A 15,122-nucleotide genomic window follows, 5' to 3' on the forward strand; every position below is an offset into this window, starting at 1 on the left:
AAGAAGAAGAAGAAGAAAAGAATAAAACGCGGGCAAAAGCCCCCGGGCCTGGAGGGCGCTCCCGTGGCGGCGGCTGCCCGAGGGAGGAAGCGCCGGGGGTTTGGGAAGAGGAAATCAGAGAAGGAAAAAAAACCCCAACCCACAGCCTACCGATGGGTTTGCTGCCGCTTCGCCCCCGGCCCCGCTCCCGATTCGATGAAATCCTAACGAAAATCGCGGGCGGCGTCGCTCCAGGGGAAGCCCGGCTCCACCGGGCAGCGCGGGCGGCGGGTGCGCCCCGGCCCCTCACGGCCCCTCACGGCCCCTCACGGCAGCGGCCGCCCCCGGCGCGCGCCCAGCCGGGCTGGCACCCGTCCACCGCCCCCTCTCCCTCCCGCTTTTTCTCTCCCGCCCGAGGAGACTGTTCAATAAACACAAATAAAATAAAATCCGTCGGGGGTGAGCCCCAGGCGGGAGCCTACCGACGCCTCCAAGCCCCGCCGCTCCGCGCTGCCCGCCGGCGCATTAAACAGGTGTTTGGCGGGGCCGGAGCTGGGGACCCGGCCCGGCTTGGCCCGGTCCGACCCGACCCRACMCKRCCCGRCYCGGCYCGGCTCGGCYCGGCTCGGCTCGGCYCGGCTCGGCTCGGCTCGGCYCGGCTCGGCTCGCTCCCGCCCGGCCCCGCACGTCCCGCCGGGAAGCGGCGATCGGGACGCAGCCGGGGCCGCTCCTCTCCCGCCGCCTCGGGAATTATTCACTCCCGGGGACGGCAACGGGAGGGGGCACCGCCAGCCCGGTCCGTACAGCCCGTTAAGTCTCCTTTCCACCCCTCCACTTTTTCTTCCTCTTTAAAACCCGAGTTACAAAGATCATCAAACGCGAAGATGCCCAGAGTTGTTTGGATTTATTGCAACAATCACTTACCATACACATTTCCTGTGTGGAAGGATAAGCATTCAATACAACTCTTTAAGTAGACAGTTCCTAATGATTTCATTGTGGTCAACCAGATGGTTTTTATGCATTTAGATCTGAAGGTGAAGAATTATTTTCCATGCTTCCAACCTATTTACAGACTTCYCTGGTTTAGAGCTGGGGTTGTTGCTTAAAAGAAAGAAAATGCTTCAATTTCTCGATCGYATCGCTGGATGATCCAGAAAGTTTTCTAAAGAACCTAAAGCAAAAACAGGATAATTCCTTTCACCTCTCCTGGCTTTCCAAGCTACGCCATTCACATGTGGAGTAATTTTAGCTCATTCGTTGAATAAGGCTGCCAATTTAAATCGCCTCTCTACCTTTGTTTTATCTGCAATAATAAAACCAGAACACCACCGCATGTGAGATCCAGGCACTTGGTTCCTACCTGGAAGCAGCCAGGGGCAAGGGCGRCAATCTTTAAGAGATGAAGGACCCGAAGAGGGGTGAGGATGTTGGACAAACTTCAGCCGCGTCCAAAATTAAGCTAGTGCGACTTAACGAGCGGTAAAAAAAAAATTAATAMTATCGTTCTTTGAGCGGGGATCGCGCATTTCGGGGACAGCTTAAAACTAAAGTTCACCCGGGGACTGCACAATCACAAAAATGAAAGCTWCGGAATAAATAAAATTACTGGCTGGACAGTGTTGCTTGAGCGCACAGAAACCCTGGCGRGTGTTTTGGTTTTTGGCTGGGTTTTGGTTTTTGGTCTTTTTCCCCCACCCCCCGATACTTTTATTACAAAATAAAAGGGTGAGATTRTATATTTTAAAGGGGAAAAAAGCCACAAACAAAAAAAATCCCAAACCAACAAACCCCTGTGWGGGTGCGTGGATCTGCTTATTTCCTTTGAAAAAAGTTTTTGTTTTGCAGCTGCTGGGAAATGAAATTGTCGCTGCCCAGAGCGACCGCGGAGAGAGAGAGCGCTGGGAGCAGCGAAGGGAAGCGAGGAAATAACTACCCAGCTTGCCCCACCGAAAAATACGGAAGAAGAAAGAAAAGGATAAAAAAGAGTTTAAAAAATGGTATCTATTTGGGAGCGAGGGATCTGTGCCGGGCTCCGGGTCCGGCCGGGCTCCCCCTCGCCGTGCGCGGTCCCCAGCCGGGTTGCCGCGGCGGTCCCCGGCACCTGATCCCCCTGGTGGCTACCGGTCCCCCTCGGAAAGCCACCGCGGGGGGAGGATCCGGGCAGCTCGGGGCTCGCCAAGGGTGCGGGGGGGGCCGCTTTTATCTGCCTTTCCCCTCGGCATTACYATGCCGATCCCCACCCACCCGGCCCTCCCCGCGGCCGGCGCGGCTCCCCGCCGCCGCCGAGCCCCCCGGCTTCCCCGGCGCTGGGGAGGGAGAAGGAGGAAGAGGGAAAGGGCGCGGGGGGCTGGGATGGAGGTGGCGGCGGGGTGGGGGGGAATTTGAAACTTGCCCTGCAAAGTTTGCGTGTGGCCGGGCGGGCGCGGTGGCCGGTACTCACGGTGCGGCTGGCGGCGGGCGCTGCGCGGAGCTGGCGGCGTGCGGGGAGCGGGGCAGTCCCGGGCGTGCTGGCCCCGCTGCCCGCCCGCCGCTCGCATGTAGCTGCGCGGGAGGCGGCGGGGGTGCGAGGGAAGGAGCAGTGCTGCCTCTCAGTGCCGGCTCTCATCAGTGAATGAGCCTCCACTCTCCGAGGGGCTCCCGCCGCACACACACACGCACACACACGCGCGCACACACACACGCACACATACACTCGCACACACACGGAGCCGGGCTGAGCACTGCATACATTAGGGCACTCGGGCAGTATGGGAAATGCAGTCCAGCCCCGGCGCCCACCCGCCGGCTGCCYGCCAGCCGTGGCCCCCGGAGTTGCCCAAACGGGGCGTCGGGGGCTGCTCCGCTSCCAGGGGCGCCGCTTCTCCTCCCAGCCCCGCCGTGCCGGCCTCACCCACCCGCCTGGCACCGCTCATATTTTCCACCGTCCAGCTCCCTCCCAAATTGCAGCGGGATGCTACTGGGCCCCCTGGGCGACAGCTTCCCCGCTCCGGGCAGCCCCCGTACCCTTCCGGCCCTGAGCCAGCCGGTTCTCCTCGGGGTGCACATGGAGACGCAGCCTTTCCCTCACGCACCCTGCGGCATCTTCTGACGTGGGATGGGGCATGATTTCCAGGGGTGGGCATCATCCCCAAACTTGCCTGGGACAGTCACAGCAGAGCCCGAGAACAAATTARGGACTTAACACTCCCAGTGTTTTCCAACTGCAGCACGCACGCACGGCACTCACACTGCTATTTTAATGTTTCCTGGATGCACGTCGCTGCTCTGCACAAACCGTTCTGCACACACGCTCCACCTCGGCTACAGGCAGCTTCCCTGCCAGTCCTAGRAGTGTCCCGAGCAAAAACTGCCAGTCATAGGAAATGGAAGAGCCAGTTTTAGATGGGGACTCAAAAGAAACACTTGTCTCATTGTTTCTTGTGAAGTACACCAAACATTGATCCAAGATACTTATTTTGCTCAAAAGCAAAATGTTTTGGATTTTTTCTTCAACAGCTAAATAATTTCAGGTTGTTCTTAAAAATAAAACATAGGCAGCGTTTTATAGCTCTTCTCTAACTTTGCACTGAAATTCTCAAAATACAGCCATGCTATGTGACATACACTGAAAAAAGAAGTTCTCTCCGTCAGCATCATTAACCACTTGGGCTATCTGTGTATGACAGCAAGAGGGATCAGATGCTTATGTCATCCAACAACTTTTGTGTAAGCAGTGACTCATCACTCAATTATATGGGCTGGCTATACCTGTTACTCCAGGATCACTAAATGCACCAGCCCCYATAAAACTGTCCACAGGCACAGCATGAAGTGTGTTCTCAGGCCTTAACTGGGTGCCGAGGATAATGGTTTGCTTCTTGCTGGAYTGAAACTCACCCGTTCTTTCTGCASCATTTCAGAGACAAGGTCATATGCAGAGTTCTTGCATGACTTTTGGATTATAAAATCTTTGGAAATATTAGTAATAATAGTAATAATAATAAACAACTTGCTTATTTTCACACTTCAATTTCAAAATAAAACAATATGCATTTCAAGCTTCTCAACTCAGGTAGAAAGCACCTGGGTGAAGGAGCTTCATGTGCTTTCTTGACATACTACCAGTAACCGTGTTCCCTGCTCTGACCTGCAGCTCCTACTACTGAAAAGCTGATGGCATTCAGCAAAATGAGCCTGCTTCCCTTCAAGGCATCTGCTCCACTGTTGCTTTCCTGCACACCGTATGCAAGAGGAAGGAGGATGGCAAGGCAGGCAGCAAATGCTGCTTCTCCCATGGATCATCCATGGCACAAAGGTAAATGCAGGCTCAGATTCCTCAATTCCTTTTCTGCTTTGCRTAAAATCTGGCATTTGGATAGTCCAGGTAAAAATCTCTCACAAATTTGAGTAAACGTTATTGTGCATGTATTTTGCTCATCAATAACACCTTGTAGTTACCCTCTGATTAACCAAAGTTATAATTTTTTTGCACTGGTCATTTCAAACACCTCTTTGGAAGCAGCTGCCCCACAGGCTGTGCATAGAGATGTATCTCCACACCTGAGTCCTGCCTTTTGTGTGGGGACTCTGAATTAGCTRGCACCACACACATTTCCAAGGCACTCACCCTGCAGCATGCTCCTCACCAAAAGCATCAACAGTTCAGGACTTCAGTAAATATTCCACAGGGTAGTGTAGATGAGCCACATTTTAAATAACATCAGAGTTTGACACACTTCAGGAAGCCACATTAAAAACCATCCCTTATCTCCCAGGGATCCTGGGGAAAACATTCAGTCACAGCCCAGCTTGTGCTACAGCTTTGCCATCAAAATTACAGAATTCCAGTGAAAAAAAGCGATCTTATTATAAAGCTGTATTTTCAGTACTTACAACATCATGAAAAATGATCCCTCAGATTTAAACTTCTTTCTTTTGTTCTTAGCCAAAAAGATTTTTTTTTTTACTCTTTCAGTTCCTTGGTATGGAAAAAGGGATCTGAATCCTGCGCCAGTGTCCAATTTATGCTAGCTGAGAAGCATGTGCCGTGGTTTGAGGCTTGAAAAAAAAAGGCAGCTTTATTTAACTTTATGTTACTGCATCGTCACACACAAACTTAATACAGCTTGGATTCAGGGAACAAATCTGGTATTTAGCTAGCTTCTGTGAGCAATGTCTTCAGAGGAAAATAAGAAGATACACTCAAGTTATTTATATTTGTAATTACCATTAATCTGTATTACTAATGAGGATTTTGATCCTGAAAATGGATCCATAAACATGGACTCCTGCACCACTATGGAGCTGTGATATGCACAGAGGCCCATAGGAAAATTTTCCACTGAAATATATATGCTACACTGATTATTTGGACCTTAAAATAACTTYGAACATCTGATTTAACTTTGCGTGCATTTCTCATCTCTAAGAGTAACAGGGGACACCTCCAGTTATGGGGTTTTTTTTCACTTAATATTAAAACAAAATTTGCGATTGTTACAGGCTATCACAGTGCTGTCCCTTCCCATTACAAATGCTCTTCTAAATGCTGAAGTCTAAATTAATATATACAACCCTGAACCTACAGGGTTGGTCGGATGCACTTAAYTTTATGCATACAGATTTCAATAGGATTACTAATAATACATAAAGTCAATTCCACCATGAATAGTGCCTTTAGTGGAAATCTGCTGTATTCTGACAGTACCGATGTATAGTTTTTAAAACAAGAGATCCCCTCACTCATCATTATGTCCTCTAGTTGCTATTGTACAAAATAAGATTGAGAAATGTGATAAATTGTAGCAGCAACTGCAGAAAGCGAGGGGCAGACTGTGTCGTACGTGTACCTGCAACACATTTGGACCCTATGGCAGGGAATTCCATTTGTTGGGAGCTGCTCTGCTGTGTGCCCTATTTGGTCCCCCAAAAAGTGACACCCCAAGAAAGTACTGAAAATCTCTGGGTATGGAACCACATCCTGAAGTCACTGTCACCACCTATAGTTAGACCCAGACCATTCATCTGTAGTATGGGTGGAAGATGGGGAAGATGGCAAACAAATTACTCAACCAATTAAAAATAAACTTTTTCTCGCCATTAGTCTCCGAGGCGGCAGCCGCTCCCAGCGGGGTGTGGGTGGCTGGCTGCCGTGTGTAATGTCCATGCCCTCTGCTGGCTACAGCCAGCGCGTCTCAGCTGCGTGCCACCGCCACCCTGCCCTSGCCGCTGCCACAGCGACCACTCGGGAGAGGACGTGCTGGGCTGGGCTGCCAGTGCCAGAGGACCCTGCTGTCCAAATGATTTTATCCCCTGGTTTTGTCAGAGCTGTGGCCCTGGTTTAAGCATCCCTAAGCTGGTGGCCACCCTCCAGGAGGACAGGAGCTTGGAGGCTTTGCAGTTAGCAATGTCTCACTTTGATGCTATTAGCAAGGACATCTGAGATGAAGGTTGACCTATGCGTTTGGGAGCATTATTCTGGTCTTAGCAGCTGATCTGGGCTTTACTCTAGTGATTGGTGTAAGGATCGCCCCAGACCACAGGAGAGCTAACATGGGATCTCTTCATCTTCTGAGCCACCTGTGGCTGCCCTCTGCCAGACCCCTCTTCCTTCAGAGGAAGAATTTGGCAAAGGCAGGGCTGAAATCATACTATCTGCCAGAAATCTGAAATTTAGAGCTGGCACACTCTCAGTGACTAGTCTTCCCAGAATGAGAAAACAGTCCTTTAAATTAGTTGTTAACTCATATGTCTAGTAGTGGGAAAATTTTCTTTACCCTACAAAAATTTTCTATGACTGACAGCTAAACTTATTTTCTTTTGCTTTTTTATCATCATCATCATCATTGTCATTACCATCATTGTCATCATCAAYACCTAGATCTCTTCCAGAGTCTGCTGACTGGCAAAGGAGAACCTCCTGGTTTTGCTTTYCATGATACGCTGCAAAATGCCACTATCATTTTAAACCTTGTTTATCCCCAATTMTCTACAGCAGAGAGCATGCCTGGGATTTTGCAAATAAGTACTAGGTGCTCTTTATAAATCATTGTCCTATGGTATCTTTTCCTATACAACCTTCTCCTTGGAATATTCCTTCTCCAAAAAGGAGGTTGTGGACTGGAAGGCAGATGTCTGACAAGTAACTATATCAACTGTTTCAGGAACACTGCTCTCATGTGAATATCAACCCCATTATCATTTCTACAGCTGAAGTCTGACACAGACAAGATGTTCAGAGCCCTAAAAGAGGCACTTCTGGGACATGTGCTCCTGAGGAAAGTTCTCTCCAAAACTCTGATAGCCACAATGTGTGCTTTAGGCACTTAAATGCAGCAACACTCTTTCCTACTGTTTGTAACGTTACAGGACTGGACACTTGTTTTCTGTACAAGCATCCACTYTTTGTACAGGGCTTTTTGAATCCCTCTCTGAGCAATATCATGTTGCTAGGAGTTCCACAGGCTAACGGTGTGGAAAAATATTTCCCTGTGAGAAGAGCTACACCTGTCCAACCCCCCTTCTGTGCACCATCCATCACGCTGACAGCATAGGTAACTTGCCCGRGATCATGTCAAAGCGTGAAATAGCTATAAAGGCAACGCATATGTGTTTGTCATTTTTGTCATTAATGGGATCAAGCAAAACTAAGGTAAAGCCAGTGAACTGTGCCACAGAAGCCAGGGGAAGCTGGAGCCATGTCTGAGAGCAGCTCAGAGTGGTGGCTCCTGCTTTGGCCCATGGAAAGTGCATGGGGTGAACAACACTTTGATCTTCTTATTTATTTGTGTTTGCTGTGACTTGACTGTGCACCGCAGGGAAAATGTTGGGTTCATTTTTGAGGCTCAAACAATTTGCACAGCCTGGGGCAGGGGCAGCCCTTCCTCCTCAGCCTGGACCGATGGCTTCAGGCTCYTCCTCCTCCCTTTCCAGTTCAGCTGGGAAGCCCATTCCGGCAGAGAACTGGAAAAAATACCCACCTACCCTTTTAGCCAGGCAAACAAACCTGAGCRGGACAGATCTAGTGAGCTTTTAAGGCAGCTCTCTGGTGTGATTAGTTAGAGCTTAACATGAGATAAAATCAATTGGAAACTTGTGTGAGTTAGGGCTGCTCTCATCAGTCAGAGTTTGCAGCAGCCAAGTGCAGCATGATTGTTATTAATATCTGCTACAGATATATAAGCTGAAATGGGGCTTTACAGTAAAAAGSAAGACAAGTTGCTCTTTCCCAAGAACATACACATCGTGCATGTAATTCAGGGCCATGCTGAGCACYCTGCACATCTGTAGTGATGCGAACTGCCTGTTCTTAGCAGAAAATACCCTGGTGTCTTATATGCATGTGCATTTTCTCATGATACTGCATAACACACAAGGATGTTGTTTAGGAGTTTAAAAGTGCTGAGCAATACGATGTTTGTGGTCCGTTCCAGGAGCTGCATTAGATGTGAGGCAGCTCACCCACCATGTGTGACTCCAGACAAGCCTATGCTTCGTGCCTGCCTTCTTTCAAAGGAAAATGCTTTCTGCCAATGCAGTAAGTAATCCTGTATAAGGCTGGACCTCAGCATCAGCTGTAGTGCTCACTACTGTGACTGCTGTGATAATTCCCATGCTGTCACACGAATGGGATTGCGCCATAAACTCACACACCTTAGCCGTGCTGATAGCCAAGCCTACATAATGGCCCAGTGCATCGGTGCTAATGATCCAGTGTTTATGGTAGCCCACAGCACCGTTGTCATGCCAACGAGATGGTATTCCTCCCTAGAAAAAAATAATAATAACCAAATAAATAAATACTTTCTTTCTCCAGACTGATCTGTCTGTTTAATAGGAGCTGGAGATTAAATCTGAAGGAAGGAAAATCCAGGCTGAAATTCAAACCAGCCTCTGTTCAGATGAGAGCAGAGCAAAACATCTTTCTCTCTCTCCATCCCCTCTATGCTGTGCAGAACACTTTGTGCAAAGCTTYCTCTCCGTGAAGCAAACCCCTCCTGTGGCAGGGCAGGGGAGCAGGAATTTCTGCCTAACCAGTTATTCCCTGGGGGTTTGGGTCAGGCCTGGGACTTCCATGCTGAACCCCCTATCCTGGTCCCACAGCAGTGTGGCCTCAGCAGGGACACAGCACAAGGAAAACCAATCCCCATGGCTGCCACGCTGCCCACAACCACCAAACCTGCTCAACCTGCCTTCTGCTCAGTCCCAGCACATGTGGTGCCCCAGCARAGATTTCACCTTGGAAGCAGCTGTCAGGGTACTCGTGGTTGGAAGGGTGCTGCTACAGACCCAGCTGAGCCACGCTTCTCAGGATTCTCCTTTCCATTTCTGAGAGGTTGACATCCTTTCAGAGCATCAGCTCTTCCTTACCTCAGTCACCAAACCTGGCTTCAGAGCCTGTTTTCACAATCACTTCTTAAAAATTTTTTTTTTTTTTTTTTTTTTTTTTTTTTTTTTTTTTTTTTACTCCTGCTGCTAAATTCCAGGACTTGGTGCCTGGCTGTCACTATTCCCCTCCCAGGAAAGGACCCATATTCCTCTGAGAAATACCTGTCTTTCAAACAGTCTTTTTCACAAGTCACTTCTCATATGCATTTCCCATTCCATTTTCTTGCCCCTCTCTCGTCCTTTAATCCAGCTCACATTACTCTAGCAGTAAATTATTTAAAGCACGCAAATAYGTGCAACAAGACAGCTTTCTGTTAGACACGAGCCTTTTCAGAAACTGATACACTCAAAATGTCTYGATTTTGGCCCAGGTTTATCCTGAGTGAGCCTTTTCTGCCATCCAGTTTGAATGCCCATATTCCATCACACAGTCCCAGTGCCCCACATATCACGGGCCTTCAGATTCCTCCCCTGATTGTTGGAGGAACATCTCATTCAAAAACATGATGGCAACTCCTCAAATTGGGCATCTCACAGCTGAGAGCTTTCACCTGCACTCACCACAATAGTTACTTTCCTTTATTAGCAGTGAGCCAGGGAGTTGGTAAAGGCAAATGCACAGATTCCCTGCAATGCATCAYGGATACCCACTGAGGCCGTGTGTATTAATTTCTCCCTGTTGTATGTGAAGTATGTGAAAGGTCACTTCTCCCAGTCTTGTGTCCCAGTCTGGTTTTCAGGATACTCCTTTCCATCCATCCTTCCACCAGTTCATCAAGCCACCTCTGCACAGCACTGTTCTCCCTCCCTTAAGGCTGTGACAGTGAGAGCTGTCGTAGAGCTCAACCAAGAGGTGTTAAACAGACCTGACAATTTGTGTGCTCTTGTAGGAAATCTTGAACTTCAGTAGCATCTGGGTCTTTCTCCCAGTGATGTTCTTGAAGCTGTCAGGTTTGAATTGTCCTGGAGATGTTCAGTGTCTCTCTCTTACATCTTCWGAGCATGTGGGTAGTTGACCCTGTTGAGTAATGTCATCTCATTAGACAGAAACACATGTTCATTGAGATAAGGGTGAGCTGTCTCCCATAAGGTTTGGAATCAGATCTCAGTTGGTCTTTCTGTTACACATTCAATTGGYGTGATTCCCCCCTCCACTGAAATCCTGCAGGGATATATTTCAGCAGGCTAATTATAAATTCCTTCTGTCTTGCAATAGCTGMATACAGCATGCCTGGTGGCATGAACCTCCCCTCCTTCATTCGTGTTGTGCACCTCTCTTGCTGCAGGCAAAAGTAATTTCCCCAGCCTGGAAATGTGATTTAATTTGACCTTGTTCACACAGGTTCTGCATCTTTTACATTCCCACCCCCAATGATAAAACAGGATGAGAGGAAATTGCAATGATTCACAGTGATGCTCTGCCTGAGCCTCCAATTCTTCTTGTTTCTTCCTCTCTCCACCATCCCTGCTCTGCCTACCATCACAGCTACAGGGTACTTCTGACTGTAGGTGGAGGATGTAAGAAGAATGTAAAGATGTGAAACCACGTACTTGTGTCRTATCTCCTCTGCCGGGAGAGGAAAGTTGTGTGTTTTTCCTTAAGAGACACTTCAGGAGTGAAAGGAGAAGACATGGAGAGTGAGAGTGAAGAGGCAATATCAGCAGAAACAAGAGGAGAAATCTAGCTCTCTGTCAACTGTTTCTGTAGCAGATCCTTACTCACAGTCCCTGCYTGCCTGGATCCACTCCTCCAGCCAYCCACTGCCTGCCCCAAGGCTGCTGTCCTAAACTGCACAGTTCACTGTCCAGTGGCCAGTGGACTGGCTGTCTCCCTAGTCTTCCCACTTACTCCCCCTTGAGATGGGAAGAATAAATTATCTACCTTAAATACCTCATCCCTGGACTCCTAGTGGTCCCATTTAGAGGAGAACCTGTGGAAATCCTTGCACTCCCTTTGTGCAGGTTCAGTAGATCTTGTTCATGGGACTCTCTCTCCCCTGTCCAGTATTTGATGCTCAGCAGTGAGCTGTAACAATGAGCTTCTCTGGAAGACAGTCTCTAGCTGTGCCAGAGAAGTGTTAATAATACAGTTACTACTTTGCAGAATCCCAAAGCATAYGAGATGCTTGGAGAGGCACATCCTGGCCATGCATCGACTGCCTCCACCAGTAAACTTGGGCATGGGGACAGCAAGCCTTTTAACACCAGCTCACAAAGGCTGTAAACCAAGACAAGAAACACTGGCTATCCACAGCAATAAGCTGTTGAACACTAGGGAAGCATTCTTACAGGATTTTCCAGTAATAGGAATGGCATCAATTGTCAGCAAAGCAGACAATCTGGCTGCATGTGCCATTCAWACTTGTTAATGCTCTGTTTCTCACCTGCTGTTTTTTTCTGTTGTGCTGAACTATTACCAGAGCCTTAGGAAACCTGCTGGGTCCAGTGACAAAATGTGTGGATCCTTTCCCTCCAAATGCAGAAGAATTTTGTCGCATTTTAGACACGTGGGCTGTTATTCTTAGAACAAGTTTCTGAAGGGGGTGAGAAATGTTTGAGATACCTTAAGAGATCAAGGCTGTATTTAATGTTGCAATAGCTTTATCTAGAGAAGGCCGTGCTTTCTCTCTCTGTTTCTACCTCACTTCAGCAATTCACATTATGAATTAGTGAATATGGTCTAAACAGGTCATTTCTAACCCCAGGTTGTATTGGARCAGCTTGGCCAGCCAGGAAGGACCATAAGTGGTCTCTAAACAGCTGGTAGCTTCAAGTGTTAAATTTTGAGCATTGGGCACTGAGACTGGGATGGGGCAGGATAGAGGAGGAGAGTATGTCCTCTATCAGCACCCTGTGAAGCTGGGAAACACTGCCAGAGCTGGACACAACAGTGGATAAAGCACAAAGCACTTGCATGTGTTGGGCCCAGTTGGTACAGACTGATAAAGTGTTGAAGGATTTTGATCTGGAGAAGCTGCGTAGGTTCCTCCAGGCTTTAAGGCCTGAAGGCTCAGTTCTGAGCCTGGGGTGTGTTGTCTGCACRTTGACAGGCTCACCAGTGAATCAGTCCAGGGGATGGAGCAGTTTTATTGCTCTCCATCAGTTCAACACTTTCTCTGTCAACCAAAGCAAGTTGCCTTGCTCCCTGGAGCCCCCAAAATAATGGTTTGTGCCTCACACACGAAGCAAAAGGTCCACCTGGAGCAGCCTGGTCTAAAAACCCACAGCCTGGCTTTAAGAAGTGGCAGTAGGGGCTCATTCCCAGTGAACTGGATGTTTGCAGGGCCAGGTGCAAGACTCAGTGAGATCCAAGCACTGCCCACTGCCAAGTAATGTTGTTGTGAGTAAGAGACTCATATAAGCCATCCATGGTTTCTATTCATTTTCTGCCACCCCCCAGGCAGCTCGTGTGAGGCTGAGCAAGTCACTCGCTCTCTCTGGCTGCAACTAAACTTATCTTCATTATTGCACATTTTGGTTCACTTTCATCCTCTTCTATTGTGAGGACTTTGCCTCCAACCCTGATCTTCAAGCAGGGATGAGCATGCTGATGCTCCTGCCATCCTCTCACTGTCTCGTGTCTGTTTAAACTGTAATGTTTTAGGAGCAGGGACATTAACCCTCATCTGGATTAGCATTGCTCTAATGTAAATAATATTAGTTACATTATAGATGTTTCTGTAATTAGAGTTCCTGTTTCTATAGGYATTTAAACACCTCGTCTCCTCATTTGACAGTTATGTTATTTGATTTGTGTTCTCCTGATGTGGAGATCAGTACAGAACCCTTTTATCTCTTCTGATGAGTGGGTTTAGACTATGATTGGATTTGATTTTTTTAGGACTGTGTATAGGGAGGAGCCCACAGATACCAGGTATGATTTGTGTAAGGTGGGATACAGCCACAGAATTTAAATGGAGGTTAAATAACATGGCAAGAAGTAAGGCTTTAATCAGTAGGGTTTTTTTTCAAGGAGCATGAGGTAAGGACAAACCCTTTCAAAAGCAGAGGAAAAAGGAACTGGGCTTGCTGGTAAAACCTTGGAAAAATTGGCCTCCCTGTCTTTTTTTGCCTGCATTTTAAGTGGGACACAACAATATTTGCTGGTACTCTGAGGGAAGCCCACTCATGAAAAGGTTTACCAGGGATGATTTTATCARAGACGCTTGCCTTGGCAGATGGCTGTATGCTTTAAATTTAAACAGAGAGGCATAAATAGTAGAAAAGAAAAGAGGGTAATAAGAAAAATATTAAACTGCCCAGTGCAAATCCTTGGGGAACTTCTATTGCAATAACTGACCTCCCATATAGCACCATTTATTTCATACGCTGGCAGCTTTATAGGTGCTTGTACAGCTACAGACGAACACCAATTTGCCAGTGCAGTTTGTTTTGATAACTGTTGTTTTCAATAAATCTATATTAAAATCAAAGGGAAAATTAAATAGACTGAAGTCAGTGGCACTAGAGATAAGGTAGCACATTACTACACTGGGCTCCTCGGCTGGAGGAGCTTTCCCTACCTCCAGCGTGGGTCACAGGTGTGATGAATTTCAGTGGCCTCAGCTGTGCTTTCAGATGCAGCCAACATCAGTGAGAATTTTGGTGGGGGAAAGGAATTTTGATATTTCCAAACTCCGTTACTTTCAGGGCTGTAACAAAGGAGGAGGTTGAGGAAGGATACACCACTCACTTTCACAGGCTCTTTCTCTGGGGTTTCAAAGGACAATTGCAAGCACAGAGGTCAAGGTCTCCAGCCTCTGAACTCTCTGCTCTGTCTCCCAGGACCCCTTAGGTGTCCCCACACCTAGGTGACAACCCACACAGCTGGTACCTGTGGACTGAAAGCAGCAGCAGGAGAAGCAGGATCTCTGATTGGTCCCCTGGCAAGTGTGACGCATTTGTCTCAGATTTTTCTGAACATGGCATGTCCTTCTCCCCTCTACCCCTGGCAGACTAGGTGCCTCTTATAGTAGTAAGGGAAGTCCTGGTGGAAGAGAGGGAGGAGAGAAGAGAGAATAGAAACTACAGGGAGAGTGCCGAGAAGGAAGGAAAGAAGAAAGAAAGGAAGGAAGGAGTGAGCTAGGGGAAATGATGGGAGGAAGAGAGAGGCTGGAAAAGGAAAGAGGGTCTCCAAACACTGGAGAAGAAAGACAAAGAGGCAGAAAATAGAATAAACAGAAGGGGACATAGCGGGGAAATGAAAGCAGAGTAGGCAGAAGGTATGTGAAAGGGTCTGACTCCCAGACCAGGGAGCAACCCCCTCCTCCCCTCCCTCTGCTGAACTTAGCTGTCCATTGGAAGTGCTTATTTCTGGAGAGAAAGGTGAGATTTAAGTTTGGTGAAAGGACCTGCTTTGGTCAGGAGTTTAGGAACTACTTCAAAGAGTTGGCCTCTGGATGCTTGGAGCAGCAGGGGTTAGAACTATCCAAGTAATTATTTAGTTTCAGTGGGGCAGTTTAGAGGAGTGTGTGATCCARGAAGTTTTCCATAGCACAAAGCATCACAACTGAGTCCAAATAAATAATGAACCTAAGAGATTTCATGGTAGAGTAAGTAAATTTTCTTTGCAACAGACCAATTTTCTATCAGAAACACAGACTGGAGTAACCAGGAGCATTTACTAGGATGTATCAACATTATCCAAGATTTTGCTGAGAAATTATCAGAAACATTCATGTGGTTTTTTTTGTCTCTTCCCCCTGCCCCTCATCTCCTTCTGACAGTTTTGTTTTATTACTGTTACACATTTATGCCCCTTTCAGTCCAAGTGC

This window comes from Malurus melanocephalus, unplaced genomic scaffold (genome assembly GCF_030028575.1).
Source record: "Malurus melanocephalus ecotype Western Australia unplaced genomic scaffold, MMel_1.1 scaffold_28, whole genome shotgun sequence".
NCBI classification, from domain to species: domain Eukaryota; kingdom Metazoa; phylum Chordata; class Aves; order Passeriformes; family Maluridae; genus Malurus; species Malurus melanocephalus.